Source organism: Somniosus microcephalus, chromosome 5, assembly GCF_052327205.1.
Source record: "Somniosus microcephalus isolate GS21.2 chromosome 5, FLI_Smic_1.0, whole genome shotgun sequence".
Taxonomy (NCBI): domain Eukaryota; kingdom Metazoa; phylum Chordata; class Chondrichthyes; order Squaliformes; family Somniosidae; genus Somniosus; species Somniosus microcephalus.
In genome coordinates, this window is record NC_140991.1 from 80,122,200 (window position 1) to 80,138,628 (window position 16,429).

Consider the following 16,429-nt stretch of genomic DNA (forward strand, 5'->3'; position numbering starts at 1 on the left):
TCGCTGCACTTTCACCTTTCACTTCTCCCACGTCAGGGTTTTGCACCAGGAGCGAGTGGACCAGTTAGACTGTGGGTGTGTTTGTATCTGTATTTAGTTTGATAATGTGCATGTAAAGTAAATTATACCCACCAAATTCATAGGACTTAGTTAATGCTGGAATGTTAGGGTGACCTCCCTTACTGAAAGCAATGTCAGATTTTCATACGTGTAAAAAGCAACATGTTTCACCGTGGTACTGTTCCCCATTGCCTTTAATGTATTCAGTAAAGTTGTTCGTACATTTCCATGTTCTTGTCGAGAGCTCATTGTCAAATTATCACATAACGAAAGAAAGAAACATGAGTACAAAAGCAAAATACTGCAGATGCTGGAAATCTGAAATAAAAGCAGAAAATGCTGGAAATACTCAGCAAGTCAGGCAGCATCTGTTGCGAAAGAAACAGTTTACTTTGTGGGCCCGCGTGGGATTCCGATCCTGGGTCTCCTCCAACTGCCGGCGCACAGTGCTTGTGTATCCCAGGGGCGCAGTTAGTTCGATGCGTCAAGAAGACCTGTCAAACTTATAAATACTATAAGCCCCAAAACATCACTAAATCTTCAAATAAAATTTTTTTTAAATCACATTTTTTAAATAAACTATAAATTACATGAAATAACTATTTTAAACAATAATTTAAATTTTTGAAAAAAATAATTTTATTTTCTAACGGGGATAAAAATAAACTTACCTTTCTTTAAAGTATTTAAAAATAATAAACCTGTGGAAAAATGTTTTAACTTTAATTAATTCACCACTTACCTTGTAAAAAGCAGGCCTTGCGACTGCTTTTTACATGTCTAACTTCTGGAGACTTACCTTCCCGGGAAAACCTGCAAAAAAAAACGTAAGTTCGATACCCACACGCAGCCTCTCCTGCACACGCGGTCGACCTCTGAACCCCTTCTTTCAGGGGAACGGAAGTGCCGGTTTCCCGCGCATATGCAGTGCATGCAGGAAACCGGCACTTCCATTGGGCTTACGGGTGATTACCCCGTGCGTACTCACCCGTGGAGACCCGAACTTCTGGGCCATTAAAGAAACACGAGGGCTGATTTTAACTCGGCCCATCCAGCAGAAGCAGGGTGGTAGCAAAGTTAAAATAGCCATGGTGAACTTGCCATTCTGTTCCCCAGCGGATGTATTTGTTTTTTTGGGGGTCAAACATATTTATTTAAATATGATAGTACCTGTTACAACTCATCAATTACATAATAAATCCATTACATTCATTAGCCGCAATAAAACAAAGCCTTGAGAACAGCTTTAGAGTTAACAGTATAAATGCAGTGATAAATTTTACAGATAAATCAATAATATTAATTGATTTATCGACAGGGTAAATGCTGAGAGGTTGTTTCCCCTGGCTGGACAGTCTAGAACCAGGGGTCATAGTCTCAGGATAAGGGGGTGGCCATTTAAGACCAAGATGAGGAGAAATTTCTTCACTCACTCAGAGGGTTGTGAATCTTTGCAATTCTCTGTCCCAGAGGGCTGTGAATCCTGAGTCTTTGAGTATATTCAAAGCTGAGATAGATTTTTGGGCTCTTGGGGAATCAAGGGATATGGGGATCGGGCGGGAAAGTGAAATTGAGGTTGATGATCAGCCATGATCTTATTGAATGGCGGAGCAGGCTCGAGGGGCCGTATGGCTGACTCCTGCTCCTAATTCTTATGTACAGGTCGGATGTATTTGTTGGGGCCTTCTGCTGCGTGGCCCAGGTGTCCGCTTGAATCATACAATTTGGGGTCCTATGACATTCATAGGACCCAATGCAATTTCGAGGGACAATTGGGTGGAACTCCTGCCTCCCCCTACCCTTCCCGGACCTACTTTCCTGCAGGCTGGGTCGCCTGATATTGCGCTGGCCTAGAGCTGGCGAGCTGCTGCAGGACGCCCATTTGAGGCATAGAAACATAGAAGATAGGAGCAGGAGTAGGCCATTCGGCCCCTCGAGCCTGTTCCGCCATTTAATGAGATCATGGCTGATCACAGAATCCCCACCGTGCAGATAGAGGCCATTTCGGCCCATCGAGCCTGCACCGACACATATCCACCCGATCCCTGTAACCCCACGTATTTAATCCCCCTAACACTAAGGGTCAATTTATCATAGCCAATCAACCTAACCCGCACATCTTTGGACTGTGGGAGGAAACCGGAGCACCCGGAGAAAACCCACGCAAACACGGGGAGAATGTGCAAACTCCACACAGACAGTCGCCCGAGGCCGGATTCGAACCCGGGTCTCTGGTGCTGTGAGGCAACAGTGCTAACCACTATGCCACCGTGCTGCCAAACTCAGTACCCTGTCCCTGATTTCTCCCCATACCCCTTGATCCCTTTAGCCTTAAGAAATATATCTAACTCCTTCTTGAATATATTTAATGAATTGGCCTCAACTGCCTTCTGTGGTAGAGAATTCCACAGGTTCACCACTCTCTGGGTGAAGAAATTCCTCCTCATTTCTGTCCTAAATGGCTTACCCCTTATCCTTAGACTGTGACCCCTGGTTCTGGACTCCCCGGCCATCGGGAACATCCTTCCTGCATCTAGTCTGTCTAGTCTTGTTAGAATTTTATAAGTTTCAATGAGATTCCCTCTCATTCTTCTAAACTCCAGCGAATATAAACCCAATCGACCCAATCTCTCCTCATATGTCATTCCTGCCATCCCAGGTATCAGTCTGGTGAATCTTCGCTGCACTCCCTCCATGGCAAGAACATCCTTCCTCAGATAAGACGACCAAAACTGCACACAATACTCAAGGTATAACTGCAGCAAGACATCCTTGCTCCTGTACTCAAACCCTCTCGCTACAAAGGCCAACATACCATTTGCCTTCTTAACTGCCTGCTGCATCTGCATGCTTACCTTCAGCGACTGGTGCACAAGGACACCCAGGTCTCGTTGCACTTCCCCTTCTCCCAATCTATTGCCTTTCAGATAATAGTCTGCCTTCCTGTTTTTGCCACCAAAGTGGATAACCTCGCATTTATCCACATTATACTGCATCTGGCATGCATCTGCCCAATCACTCAACCTGTCCAAATCATACTGGAGTTTCTTGGCACCCTCCTCACAGCACACACGCCCACCCAGCTTTGTGTCATCTGCAAACTTGGAGATATTACATCTAGTTCCCTCGCCTAGATCATTTATATATATTGTGAATAGCTGGGGTCCTAGCACCGATCCCTGCAGTACCCCACTAGTCACTGCCTGCCACTCGGAAAAAGACCCATTTATTACAACTCTTTGCTTCCTGTCTGCCAACCAGTTCTCTATCCAAGTCAGTACCTTACCCCCAATCCCATGTGCTTTAACTTTGCACGCCAATCTCTTATGCGGGATCTTATCGAAAGCCTTCTGAAAGTCCAAATACACCACATGCATTGGTTCTCCCTTATCTATTCTACCAGTTACATCCTCTCAAAATTCCAGTAGATTAGTCAAACATGATTTACCTTTTGTAAATCCATGTTGACTTTGTCCGATCCTGGCACTGTTTTCCAAGTGCTCTGCTATTACATCTTTTATAATGGACTCTAGCATTTTCCCCACTACCGATGTCAGGCTTACCGGTCTATAATTCCCCGTTTTCTCTCTACCACCTGTTTTGAATAGTGGGGTTACATTAGCTACCCTCCAATCCATGGGAACTGTTCCAGAGTCTGTAGAATTTTGGAAGAGCATGCAGCTCACTGGCGGCATGGTATTGAGGCCCATTCGTTGAAATCGACCGTCTGCCGCCTGAGGGTTAACATTTACGTTATGGTTTGTTTTGGGTTGTAAGTAAACGCATAAGGACTCTGAAACAATCAGCTCAATCCGTTACCATTTCTGGGGGGGAAAAGAATCAACTGGTGAAAACAATGAAGATGTGATGGTGAGGCCGCCTACCATCCATGTTTGGAGCAGTGCAAAACAAAATTATTGTTGGAAATGTGAACATCTCAATGCAAATAGTAGTTTAGTCTAATTTTAGGAAGGATTGGGAATATCAGAACAACATACGAAATACATAGAAGTTGCAAATCCAAGACAGGCCATTTACCCCATTCAATCCGTGTCGGTGTTTACCCTCCACGTGAGCAAATAGCCCTAATCACATTTACCCATCCTCTTCCCATATCTCTTTATCGTCCTTTCCTTCATCCACCTAACCAATCTAATCTTGAATGTTGACATAGATTCTGCCTCAAACACTAACCCTGGAATTGGTTTTCACAGCTTCACAACTCTGTATGTAAATAAGTTTCTCTTGCTCCCTGTTCTAAATCTCTTATGTTAAATTTTGTTACTATGGCCCTTCATTCTAGACCCCTTCTAGAACATAAGAAATAAAAGCAGGAGTAGGCCATACGAGCCTGCTCCACCATTCAATAAGATCATGGCTGATTATCGACCTCAACTCCCCTTTCCTGCCAATCTCCATATCCCTTGATTCCCCTAGAGTCCAAAAATCTATCTATCTCGGCCTTGAACATACTCAAAGGGCTGGATTTTAATACTGGAGGTGTGTAGGAGGCGGGACTACAACTTTCGGGGTTGTAGTCCCACCTCCATCGAGTTGTGGCCAACCCACGTGATTTTCGCTTGATTGACCTTGTTGAGCCCGCCCAGTGGGCTCAGCAGGCCAATTAAGGGCCACCCGGCAACAGGTGACGTCACAGATTGACATTTCATCTGTCAACAGCTTTTGACTGATGAAATATCAGCATTTGACAGCTCTTTGAAGCTGTCAAACACTGACAATTTGTACTCCAAGTTAATTCCTTCCTCTCAGGCTGATTTAGAGATCTCTCCAGAACAGAAAGCAGAGGCTGCAACTTTTGACAGCTCGCGGCCATTCTGCTTTCTGTGCCGGTGAGATGAGGGACTCCCGAGACCTGAAAGAAGGAAGGCTGTAAAGGTAAGAAAAGGTAAGTAAAACTTCTTTAAAGACTTTACACACTCCAAACACACTTACCTCTGCACTCATGCACCCATCGCTCACCTGAACAACGGACATCTGGAACCCTCCAAGCCCTTCAGCCCGACGGTCCGCCTCGCTAACTTGGCGTGGTTTGGAGCCGCCGGGAATCCCACACTTCAGGAATAAAAATAGGGATTAGGCTAAAAACTGCCTGTTAACTACCTGTTAACAGGCAGTTAATTGGCACTAATCCCCTTCCCGCCTTGGGGAGGTGGGTCCCAGCACAGGTCGGGTATCCGCCTCCTTTGAAACTGGCATGGAGGCGGGTTGGGGGCAAGATGGGTTCGTGCCCCCCCGATTTCGAGATTTTAACCCCCCACCCGCCTCCACGGCCCAATGAAAATCCTGCCCAAAGACTCAGCATTCACAGCCCTCTGGGGCAGAGAATTCCAAAGATTCACAACCCTCTGAGTGAAGAAATTTCTCCTCATCTCAGTCTTAAATGGCCTACCCCTTATCCTGAGACTATGCCCCCTAGTTCTAGACACTCCAACCAGGGGAAACAACCTCTCAGCATCTACCCTGTCAATCCCCTTCAGAATCATGTATGTTTCAATGAGATCACCTCTCATTCTTCTAAACTCCAGAGAGTACAGGCCCATTCTACACAATCTCTCATCATAGGACAGTCCTCTCATCCCAGGAATCAACCTAGTGAACCTTCGTTGCACCGCCTCCAAGGCAAGTATATCCTTCCTTAGATAAGGAGACCAAAACTGTGCACAGTACTCCAGGTGTGGTTTCACAATGTCCTGTACAATTGTAGCAAGATTTCCTTACTCTTATACTCCAACCGCCTTGCAATAACGGCCAACATGCCATTTGCCTTCCTTATTGCTTGCTGTACCTGCATGCTAGCTTTCTGTGTTTCTTGCACGAGGACACCCAAATCTCTCTGAACACCAACATTTGAAAGTTTCTCACCATTTAAAAAATATTGGGGGAGAAATTTGGTTGGTAGCGCCAGCGATTAGCGCCTAAAGAGGCCGAGAATTGGGGCGTTACCCAATTTTCGGGCGGGCGCAGTGAACCCAGCGCCTCTTGCCATATTGAGTGGGTTTTAGCGCCAGCGCTAAATCTTAGCGCCCGCTCGCGGGCGCAGGCAGATCATGACGTCATTTTAGTGTGCAATGCCTTTTTGGCGCCCCGGACCGGAAATATAGTGGCGCCCCCCTCCGTTCCGACCGGCGCTAATAAGGACAGCTTCCTGGAACGTTCCCCAGTCACTCTCGGGCTTAGGGGGGGCGCTCTTTAAAGGGGACTGCACTGGTATAAAAGTGGCAGCCATTTTGGGGGCACAACTTCTTTGAGATTTACACAGAGTTGCAAAGTTGAACTCTGAGCCATATCACTAGTGACCCAGCGCTGCCAGAGGACCTTCAGCCTTCATACCATCACCCTGCTGCTGGTGAGCATTTACACCCTATTTAATTTCTGGTGACCTATTATTATGGGGGCTGCTTTGGAGGGGAACGTCCTGCTGCTCGACCATCTGGAAAGGGCACAGGGACGGAGGGAGAGAGGGCCAGGAATGGTCAGACGGAGGAGGGCCAACAGACGTCGCCACACCAGACCTTACGCTGCCAGGGTATTCAGGCAGCAGTTCTCTTACCTCAACATGTCGGAGGAGCAGTGTGTTAGGAGGCTGCGATTCAGAAAGGAGGTGGTGACTGAGCTGTGCCACCTGCTTCAGGCAGATCTGCAGCCGCAGATAAGGTGCAGGACCTCTCTGTCGGTGGCTGTGAAGATAACAGTGGCATTGAATTTCTATGCGACCGGCTCCTTTCAGTCAGCAACTGGGGACATTGCCAACATCTCCCAGTTTGCGGTGCATAGCTGCATCCAGCAGGTTACAGATGCCCTGTTTAAAAGGCGGCGGCAGTACATCTCCTTCAATGTGACACCGGAGAAGCAGCGGGAGCGCGCAGAGGGCTTTGCGGCAATAGTGGACTTCCCCATGGTGCAGGGCGCCATTGACTGCACGCACGTGGCTTTGCAGGCGCCTGTTTTGAATCCTGAGGAGTTCTGCAACCGCAAGGGGTTTCACTCCTTGAATGTGCAGCTGGTCTGTGACCACCGGCAGCTGATCCTGGCGGTCAGTGTTCAGTTCCCAGGCAGCAGCCACGGCGCATTCATCCTGCGCCAGACTTCAGTCGCTGACCTTTTCGAGGCCTCGGCTCACCCAGAAGGCTGGCTTCTCAGCGACAAGGGCTATCCTCTGTGCCCATGGCTGATGACCCCACTCCGTACGCCCAGCACCCCTGCTGAAGAGCACTACAACATCAGGCGATGAGGAACATTGTGGAGTGCACAATCGGCGTGCTGAAGCAGCGGTTCCGCTGTTTGGACCATTCGAGAGGCGCCTTGCAGTACTCACCAGAGCGAGTCTCCCACTTTGTTGTTGTCTACTGCATGCTCCATAACCTCGCCACCCTGCACACCCAGCCAATGCCAGCAGACATTGAAGGACCAGCAGGGGAGGAGGAGCAGGAGGAGGAGGAGGAGGAGGACCAAGATGGGAGGGTCCGAGAAACTGGAAGGGCTGTCCGTCAGAGGCTGATAAGGAGTTGGTTCTAGGCCCCTCTCACGGACTGCTTGGTGCCATTCGAAGACCAGGAATGGAACCATTCGGATAACCCAAAGCCTATGAAGGCCAGAATGATTGTAAATAGCAGACATGGCCAATGACAATAAAATTATTTGTTTATTTGAAAAATCTGCTTCCTTCCAACATGACAAAGCAATGGCAACAGAAAGCTTAACTAACAAACTAACACATAAGTGGCTCGCACACCCGGGAGACTATCCAAAACATGACTAACATTAAGACCAGCATCCACAGCCTTGATTTCTAGAAATAGGATGTCTCAGCAGCGCCTTCTACTCTTTCCCCTTTGATGGTGATCTACTTCTCTTGCGAGAACGGCCCCTTCCCTCCCTGCAGCTCCTCCGTAATGGAACCCCAGTGGCTGCATGAAGGCTGGGGGACGCCTGCTGACTGTCCGAAAGCACAGATGCCCCTGAGGGACGGCCTGGATGGACTCTGGGCTTGGAGGGGCCGGATGCTGACTGCTCCAAATGGGCATGGGTGGAAGCAGTCTGTCCTGCAGGTGATGGCAGCTGCAGTGGAGACGTGCCAGCGTTGGCTTCAGGAATGCTGACATCCTGAGAGCGGACACCTGCTCCGTGTTCAGCCGACACACTGGCACTCTGACGGGGCAGCACCGCAGCATGCGCACCAATTGGCTGGTCCACAGATTGCTGGCCTGCTGTGGTGCTGCACGGGCCCCGGGTAATCCTGCCTGATCCATCGAGGGTGGCAGCAGTCAGTGCTTGTGTGGCCTCAATCTGCCTCTGCATGAGGCCAGCGAGGGATTGCGTGGCAGCACTCAGCACTTGCGTGGCAGGTGCCAGTGCTTCGGTCAAGCCCTGGACAGTCCTTTCCAGTGATGCACCGAAGCCCTGTGCACTCCTTTCCTGTGCTGCCCCGAAGTCTTGTGCACTCCTCGCCTGTGCTGCCCCAAAGTCTTGCACACTCCTTGCCAGTGTCTCGATGGATTCAGGCATCCTTGCCACTGCAGCCATCAGCCCAGTGTGCCTGAGTCGAGCCTGTGTGCTCATTTCTGCGAGGGAATGCACCTCTTCTGCGCTCTGTGCAGCAGTCATCGTGGCCTGACGCGCCCTCCGGGGAGACGGTTCCCGAGCTTCCCTACCCCCCTTGCATTGCTGGAGCCCGCTGGTTCCTGCAACTGGTTCCTCCTCAGAGCCATGCCCCCCGCTCCCTTCCAGGGAAGCACTATCCCCAGTCTGCAGATGGGCTGGCTCGCCTGAGGGTGGCACGGATGGTCCGGCTTCCTCCTGCTCCTCGCCTCCGGAGTCAGTGTCCCTGGCAGCTTGAGGGCCCGGCTCCCGAGCTGGTGATGCAGCATCTGAAAGCAGGGAGGTTGAAGAGTGGCTTTAGCGAAAGAACAGGCTGGCAGCAAGAGATGCAAGAGTGCTGCAATGCTCTGACATGGGTCCAGAGTGAAAAAGCATGCTGGTGGGGGAACAAGTGGAAGGAGACAGTTCAAAAAGGTGATGACCTTACCATCGCTGTGCACAATGGAGTCGGCAGCTCCAGTGGTGACAGGACCACTCATCCGGCCTCCAACAATCTGGTGGACTCTCTCCTCCAGGTCCGTCAGTGTCTGCAGCTGAGGAGGGCCTCCTCCAGTACGAATCTGTTCCCTCCGGTTCCTGGCCAGCTTGGCCTGCAGGAGAAAGGACAGGAAGTTATGAAACAGTGTGCACTAAGTTGTCATCTCATGCACCCCATGGTGGATCAGCCCTTACAGTGTGCCCTGAGTTGTCATCTCATGCCCCCCATGGTGGATCAGCCCTTACATTATGCCCTGAGTTGAATGTGCGTGTGCGTTCCCAGAAAGGGCCATGGGTGCTGGCTGACAGATGGCCATTGGGGCATCGTGCACCCTCTGGCCATAAAGTGAGGTGCAGATGGAGGGATGAAGAAGATTGCCTAAAAGCCATTCACCCTAACGACCCGAGTGAGATCGTTGAACTTCTTCCTGCATTGCACAGGAGTCCTGGGTGCCACGCTGCTGGAGTTGACTCTTTGACAAACTTCCCTCCAAGCTCTACGGTATTCGTTCTGATGAGGCCTCCTGCCATTGTCAGGGTACAGCACTGCTCGCTGGTGCTCCACTGCACCAACCAAAGCATCCAATGCCCTCTCGGTAAAGCGCTCCGCTCTCTGCCTCACCCTCTCCATCTGGTCAAAGTTTGTAACACCTCAGAATGCACAGCGCCGATTTTGAGGCCTACAGGGCGATGAGTGTAGCTCCTGAACCTAAATGACCCGCCCCTTTAAGAGCTGGCCAACGCCAGCATGTCTCGTGGCCATCGATTATTGACAGCACCTGCGCTGCGCCCGTCCGCCCAGATATTGAGTAGCGCCGCCAGGTTAGCGCCTTAGGAGTCCCATGCAGCGCCTGATTTTACGCTGCAATCTCCTTCAGGGGCGATGCAACCCAATATCGCTCGAGGTGGCGATAAGCTGCACCTGGCGATACATTTTGCGCAGCGCCAATTCTAGCGCCCCAAGCGGGGCTATACCCAATTTCTCCCCCATTATGTTTTTCTATTCTTCCTACCAAAGTGAATAACCTCACATTTCTCTACATTATACTCCATCTGCCACCTTACTGCCCACTCACTTAATTTATCTATATCCCTTTGCAGACTGTTCTCCTCACAGCTTACCGTCCCACCCAGCTCTGGAAACGGTCTGCTTTTATCTACCTTGCCCAATCCTTTCATAATTTTAAACACTTTTATCATATCACCATAGTATGCATTGTTCTAATGGAAAGAAAAATCCATATTTTTCAAGCCTTCCTTTGTATTTGTATTTCCTCTTACCAGGCAGCATCCTAATGAACCTGCATTGTACCCTCTCTAATGCCTCAATATCCTTCTTATCGTGTGGCATCCAATACTGCACATAGAACTTTAATCGAGGTCTTAAGGTTTTTTATAGGCTCATCATTACCTCTTGGCTTTTATATTGTATACCTCATGATAAAACCTAGAACTCCGTTAGGTATTTTACAGTTTTATCAATCTGAGATGCTGCCTTTAATGACCTGTGAACCTGTACCCACAGATCCCTCTGCTTTTCCACAGCACTGAGTCTACTTCGATTCAGAGTTTAATTACTATTGTTATTTTTACCAAAATGCATATCCTCACACTTACTGACAATGAATTTCAGCTGCCTCTTTTTAGCCTATTCCTTCAGCTTATCAAAATCCTTTTGCAGCTTCCTTTGGTGGTCTAAATAATTAACTATACCTCCTATTTTGGAATCATTTGCAAATTTTGACCTGATCCCCGTCAGCTTATATCCAAATTATTCAGCTGAATAGTGGGACACCACTACCCACTTCCAACAACTCTGAAAATCTGCCCTTAACTACTACTCTTTGTTTTCTCTCTTCTAATGAATTTTTAAATGTGCTATTGTAGGAGTGCTTAAACTCCTAACGAAAGTACTGAGACTGAAACTAGCAGTTAACCAAACGTGGTTTAATGCACCAGTAAAAGTTACAAACAAAAACGCAGGAGAAACTCTATACAGGTCTGTACACCAACTGGTTCCACGAGGACTGAGGGGGAACGCCTCTCCCCTCTGACGTCATCACGTTTCCCGCCGTTGGGAACGTCACGTGACCTGCATGATGATGTCATCGCGCTGGATCGCCATTTTATTGAACCCGCGCTGTTTATACAGAGCAAACACTTAAAGGTAACAAGCCCCTGTTAAAGGCAATTATATACATTACTGCAAGAGTCTCTTGGTGGCTTTGCCACATACATCCCCCGAGAATTGTCTTTAATAAGGAAAGTCAATCGCAGAGGAGGTCGGACAAGCCTGTTTGAACGACTACTAAATTCCCGGAGAGGAAAACGCTGAGCAGCTGGTGAGCTGGAGGGGATAGCGGCCTGGTCAGGTGCGGCAGCAGCCGGCGGTCGACTCCTACGCGGTGGCTGAGCGGGCTCGACTGGCTGTTCAAGGTCAAAGTGCGCGGGCTTGAGGCGATCGACGGAGATGTGGTCGGGCCTGCCCCCGAGGTCGACCAAAAAAGTCTTAGCCCCTGTCTGTAAAACCCAGAAAGGACCCGTATACGGAGGCTGGAGCGGGCTGTGATGGGCGTCTTGACGAACGAACATGAATTTGGCCTTCATCAACTCCACTGGAATGTGGGAGGCAGGAAAACCGTGTTGCGACGTCGGAACTGGCCGGAAGCACTGGGCCGCTTCCTGGTGGGCTTCCCGCTGAGTGGCTGCGGACCACGGCTGTGTAGGGGACGGCAGGAATTCGCCTGGTACCCGGAGCGGCAGGCCGTAAACCATTTCCGCGGCCGAAGCCTGCAGGTCCTCCTTTGGGGCCGTGCGCAACCCCAGCATATCCCAAGGCAGTTTATCGACCCATGCCGCGTCCAGGAGGCTGGCTCTGAGCAACACCTTCAATGAACGATGAAAATGCTCACACAGCCCATTCGCCTGCGGGTGGTAGGCCGTGGTGCGATGGAGTTTGGTGCCTAAGGCTGAGGCCACCGCGTTCCAAAGCTCAGATGAGAATTGTGGACCGCGGTCGGACGAAATATCCATCGGAACCCCAAAGCGTGCTACCCATGATGAGATAAAGGCTCGAGCGACATCCGCAGAGGTGGTAGACGTCAGGGGAACCACCTCTGACCATCTCGTGGTGCAATCTACCATCGTCAGAAGGTGTGTGAAACCCTACGACGGCGGGAGTGGCCCCACAAGGTCGACGTGGACGTGGTCGAACTGACGTTCCGGTACCTCGAAGGTGGCCAAGGGGGCCCTGACGTGTCATCGTACTTTGGCTCGTTGACAAACCACACATGTGTTCACCCAGTCGCGGATGTCCTTGCGCATCCCTCTCCAGACGAATTTGGATGCTAGCAACTTCTGCGATGCCCTCACACCAGGATGCGAAAGTCCGTGTATGGCGTCGAAAACATTCCAACGCCAGGTGGGCGGAACAATCGGACAGGGGTCTCCCAAGGAGATGTCACAGAGTACAGTGGTGCCCGCTGAATGGAACGGCACATCCTTCGGTTGAAGGCTGGCGGAGTCAGAACGAAAGGCTTGAGTGTCCGGGTCGGCAGCTTGGTCGGCTGCCATTCTCGCACAATCGATCCCCAACTGCACGGCTTGGACGGTGGCGCGGGAAAGGCAATCCGCTACCACGTTGTCCTTGCCGGCCACGTGCCGGATGTCGGTGGTAAATTCAGAAATAAATGTAAGCTGTCGCTGCTGTCGAGCCGACCACGGTTCGGCAGTCTTGGCCATCGCGAATGTCAGCGGTTTGTGGTCGACAAACGCAGTGAAGTGGCACCCTTCGAGCAGAAAACGTAAATGGCGAATGGCCAAAAACAACGCCAACAGCTCCCTGTCAAAGGTACTGTACTGGCGTTCGTGCCGTCACAGCTGGCGGCTAAAAAATGCCAGTGGTTGCCACGTGCTGTCGACCCATTGCTCTTGGACGGCCCCTATGGCGTAGTCCGACGCGTCAGTCATGAGAGCGATGGTGGCTCCTGGCAGGGGGTGTGCCAACATTGTCGCATTCGCGAGGGCGGTCTTCATGTCCCCGAAAGTGCGGTCCATTTCCAGCGTCCAAACTACGGGCTCCTTTCCCGGCTTCCCTCTGAGGGCCTCGTAGAGCGGCTGCATTAGCTGTGCAGCCCTGGGAACAAAACGATGGTAAAAATTTACCATACCCAGGAACTCCTGCAGTGCCTTCACGGACTGCGGCCACGGGAATGCGGCAATCACCTCCACCTTAGCCCGAAGCGGCATTGCCCCCTCTGAAGTGATGCAGTGGCCTAAGAAGTCGATTTGCTGCAGGCCGAACTGGCATTTGGCCGGGTTGACAATGAGGCCGTGCTGCTGAAGGCGACGAAAGAGAATGTGCAGATGCTTGAGATGGTCCTCCTTTGTGGCGCTGGCGATCAGTATGTCATCCAGATAGACGAACAAAAATTTGAGATCCCGCAGCACCGAATCCATTAGGCGTTGGAATGCCTGCGCCGCGTTTTTAAGTCCGAAAGGCATGCGGAGGAACTCAAACAGGCCAAAAGGGGTGATGACCGCTGTCTTTTGGACGTCCTGGGGATGCACCGGTACCTGATGGTACCCACGGACGAGGTCGGCCTTGGAGAAGATCGAATTCCCCGCCAAATGTGTGGAGAAATCCTGTGTGCGGTATGGGGTACCGGTCGGGGGTCGTGACATCATTGAGGCGGCGGTAGTCGCCGCAGGGCTGCCATCCACCCCCGGGCTTAGGGACGATGTGGAGAGGCGAGGACCAGGGACTATTCGACCGGCGAATAATCCCCAACTTTTCCATGGTGGCGAACTCCGCCTTAGCCGCTGCAAGCTTGCTGGGCTCTAGCCGCCGTGCCCTGGCATAGACGGGAGAGCCGGCCGTCGTTATATGGTGCTCCACCCTATGTTTGGCGGTCGAAGCCGAGAAGGTAGGCTTAGTCAGCTCTGGAAAGTCCCCGAGGAGGCGGGAGAAAACGTCGGGGGGTGGCCGAGCGCAGGAGACCGAGTGCGGTGCAACCGTGCCGTGCACACAGGGAATACAGTCAAACGTGGCGGCGTGAACGAGCCGACGATTTTTAAAATCAACCAACAGGCCGTTGGCGCATAAAAAGTCGGCGCCTAGGAGTGCCTGTGAAATTTTGGCGGTGACGAAGTCCCATATAAAGCGTTGGCCACTGAAGCAGACCTGGACCCGCCGTGTCCCGCAAGTACGAATCACACCCCCGTTGGCAGCTTGGAGGGGAGAACCACGCCTGCCGGACCAAAGGTCGAGGACTGACGCGGGAAGGATGCTGCACTGTGCCCCTGTGTCGCACAAAAAACGACGGCCCGAGATGGAGTCGGTTAAATAAAGTCGTTTCCTGGAATCGCCATCGTGGCCGCAGGGCACGCCCCGGAGTCGGTGTTCTTGACGCGCAATTGCTTGTTCGGTGTTTTGGGCAAAAACTGCAAGGCGGACGGCAGCTTCTGGCCTTCACGCCAAACCGAGCGTGGTAATTACAGAAACCGGTTGTTGGAGGCGTCGAGGCAGGGCCCTTTGGGCGGGGCATCTCGCGACGGCGCAGTGTTGTTGTCGGACCGCGTATATTTTATCCGCCTCTTCGGCGAGCGCCATGCAATCCCCGGCATCCGATCTGGCGAGGGCCGCCTGCACCTGTTCGGGCAGTTGACTGAGGAACAGTTCGCGGAACAGGAAACATTGCGGTTCAGACCCCAGGAGTGTGAGCATCTGGCTCATCAACTCCGAAGGTTTGGAGTCTCCTAACCCGGGCAGCATGAGTAGGCGGCGTGCGTGCTCTGCTTTCATAAGGCCGAATACCTGCATTAGCTGTGCCTTAATGGCGACATACTTGTCGGTGGCCGGGGGGTTCTCCAGTAGGCTGATGATCCTCGACGCCGTCGAGCTGTCGAGTGTGGAGACCACGTAAAGATAACGGGTCTGATCCTGCACGACATTGCGGAGCTCGAACTGCGCCTCAGCTTGTACGAACCAGGAGGCCGCCTGTTGTTCCCAAAATTGGGGGAGCTTCAAAGCCACTGCGTTAGCTTCCATCATGGCCCTGCGTTCCGTTTCCGCCGCGAAGAACGTCCGCGAGGATTCGGGGTCACCAATGTAGGAATGCTTAAACTCCTAACGAAAGTACTGAGACTGAAACTAGCAGTTAACCAAACGTGGTTTAATGCACTAGTAAAAGTTACAAACAAAAACGCAGGAGAAACTCTATACAGGTCTGTACACCAACTGGTTCCACGAGGACTGAGGGGGAACGCCTCTCCCCTCTGATGTCATGACGTCATCATGTTTCCCGCCATTGGGAACGTCACGTGACCTGCGTGATGACATCATCGTGCTGGATCGCCATTTTACCGAACCCGCGCTGTTTATACAGAGCAAACACTTAAAGGTAACAAGCCCCTGTTAAAGGCAATTATATACATTACTGTAAGAGTCTCTTGGTGGCTTTGCCACACTATCCTCCTTCTAATTCCACACTCTTCAATCTTCTCTAATAAACTCCTGTGTGGTACCTTGACAAAGGATTTCCTGAAGTCCCTGTACACTACATCCACTGCATTTCTCCCATCTACCATGCCTGCTATCTCCTCAAAGAATTCAATAATGTTTGTCAAGCACAATCGTCTCTTTTGAAATCTGTGCTGGCTACTTCTAACTATTTGCTCTTTATCTATATACGTGGTAGTTTCATCCTTAATAAAAGATTAAAATATTCTCTACCACAGATGTTAAGCTAACTGGCCTGTTATTACTTAGATTAGTTCTGTCTCGTTTTTCAAATTGATTACCACATTGGCCAGCATCCAGCTCTCCAGCATACAGAGCCTCTATAATTTTCTCCCTCATCTACCTCAGGATCGTAGGATGGGCCCTGTTACTTTGTCTTCCTTTAACCTAACTAATTTATCTAAAATTTTCATTTTACCATTATAATATCGCTCATCTGGTTCTCAACCACTTCAGCATTCACCTGCACTCCAATATCTTTCTCTTTAGTAAAGACTGATGCAAAGTACTTATTAATACCTCCACCATACTTTGGTCATCATCTACAAAGTGACAAGCCTCTCCTCTCAGGAGCCTCATCTCACTTTTAAAAATTCTCTTTTTACTGATGACTTGTTAAATATTTTCCTGTTTTGTTGTTTTTTGAATTGTTTTCCTCATACTCCCTCTTAGCTTTCCCTATCCTGCTCTTAACCTCGTTTCTTATTTTCTCATATTCTCCTTTAGTTTTTTTTATTATTGTTATTATTATCA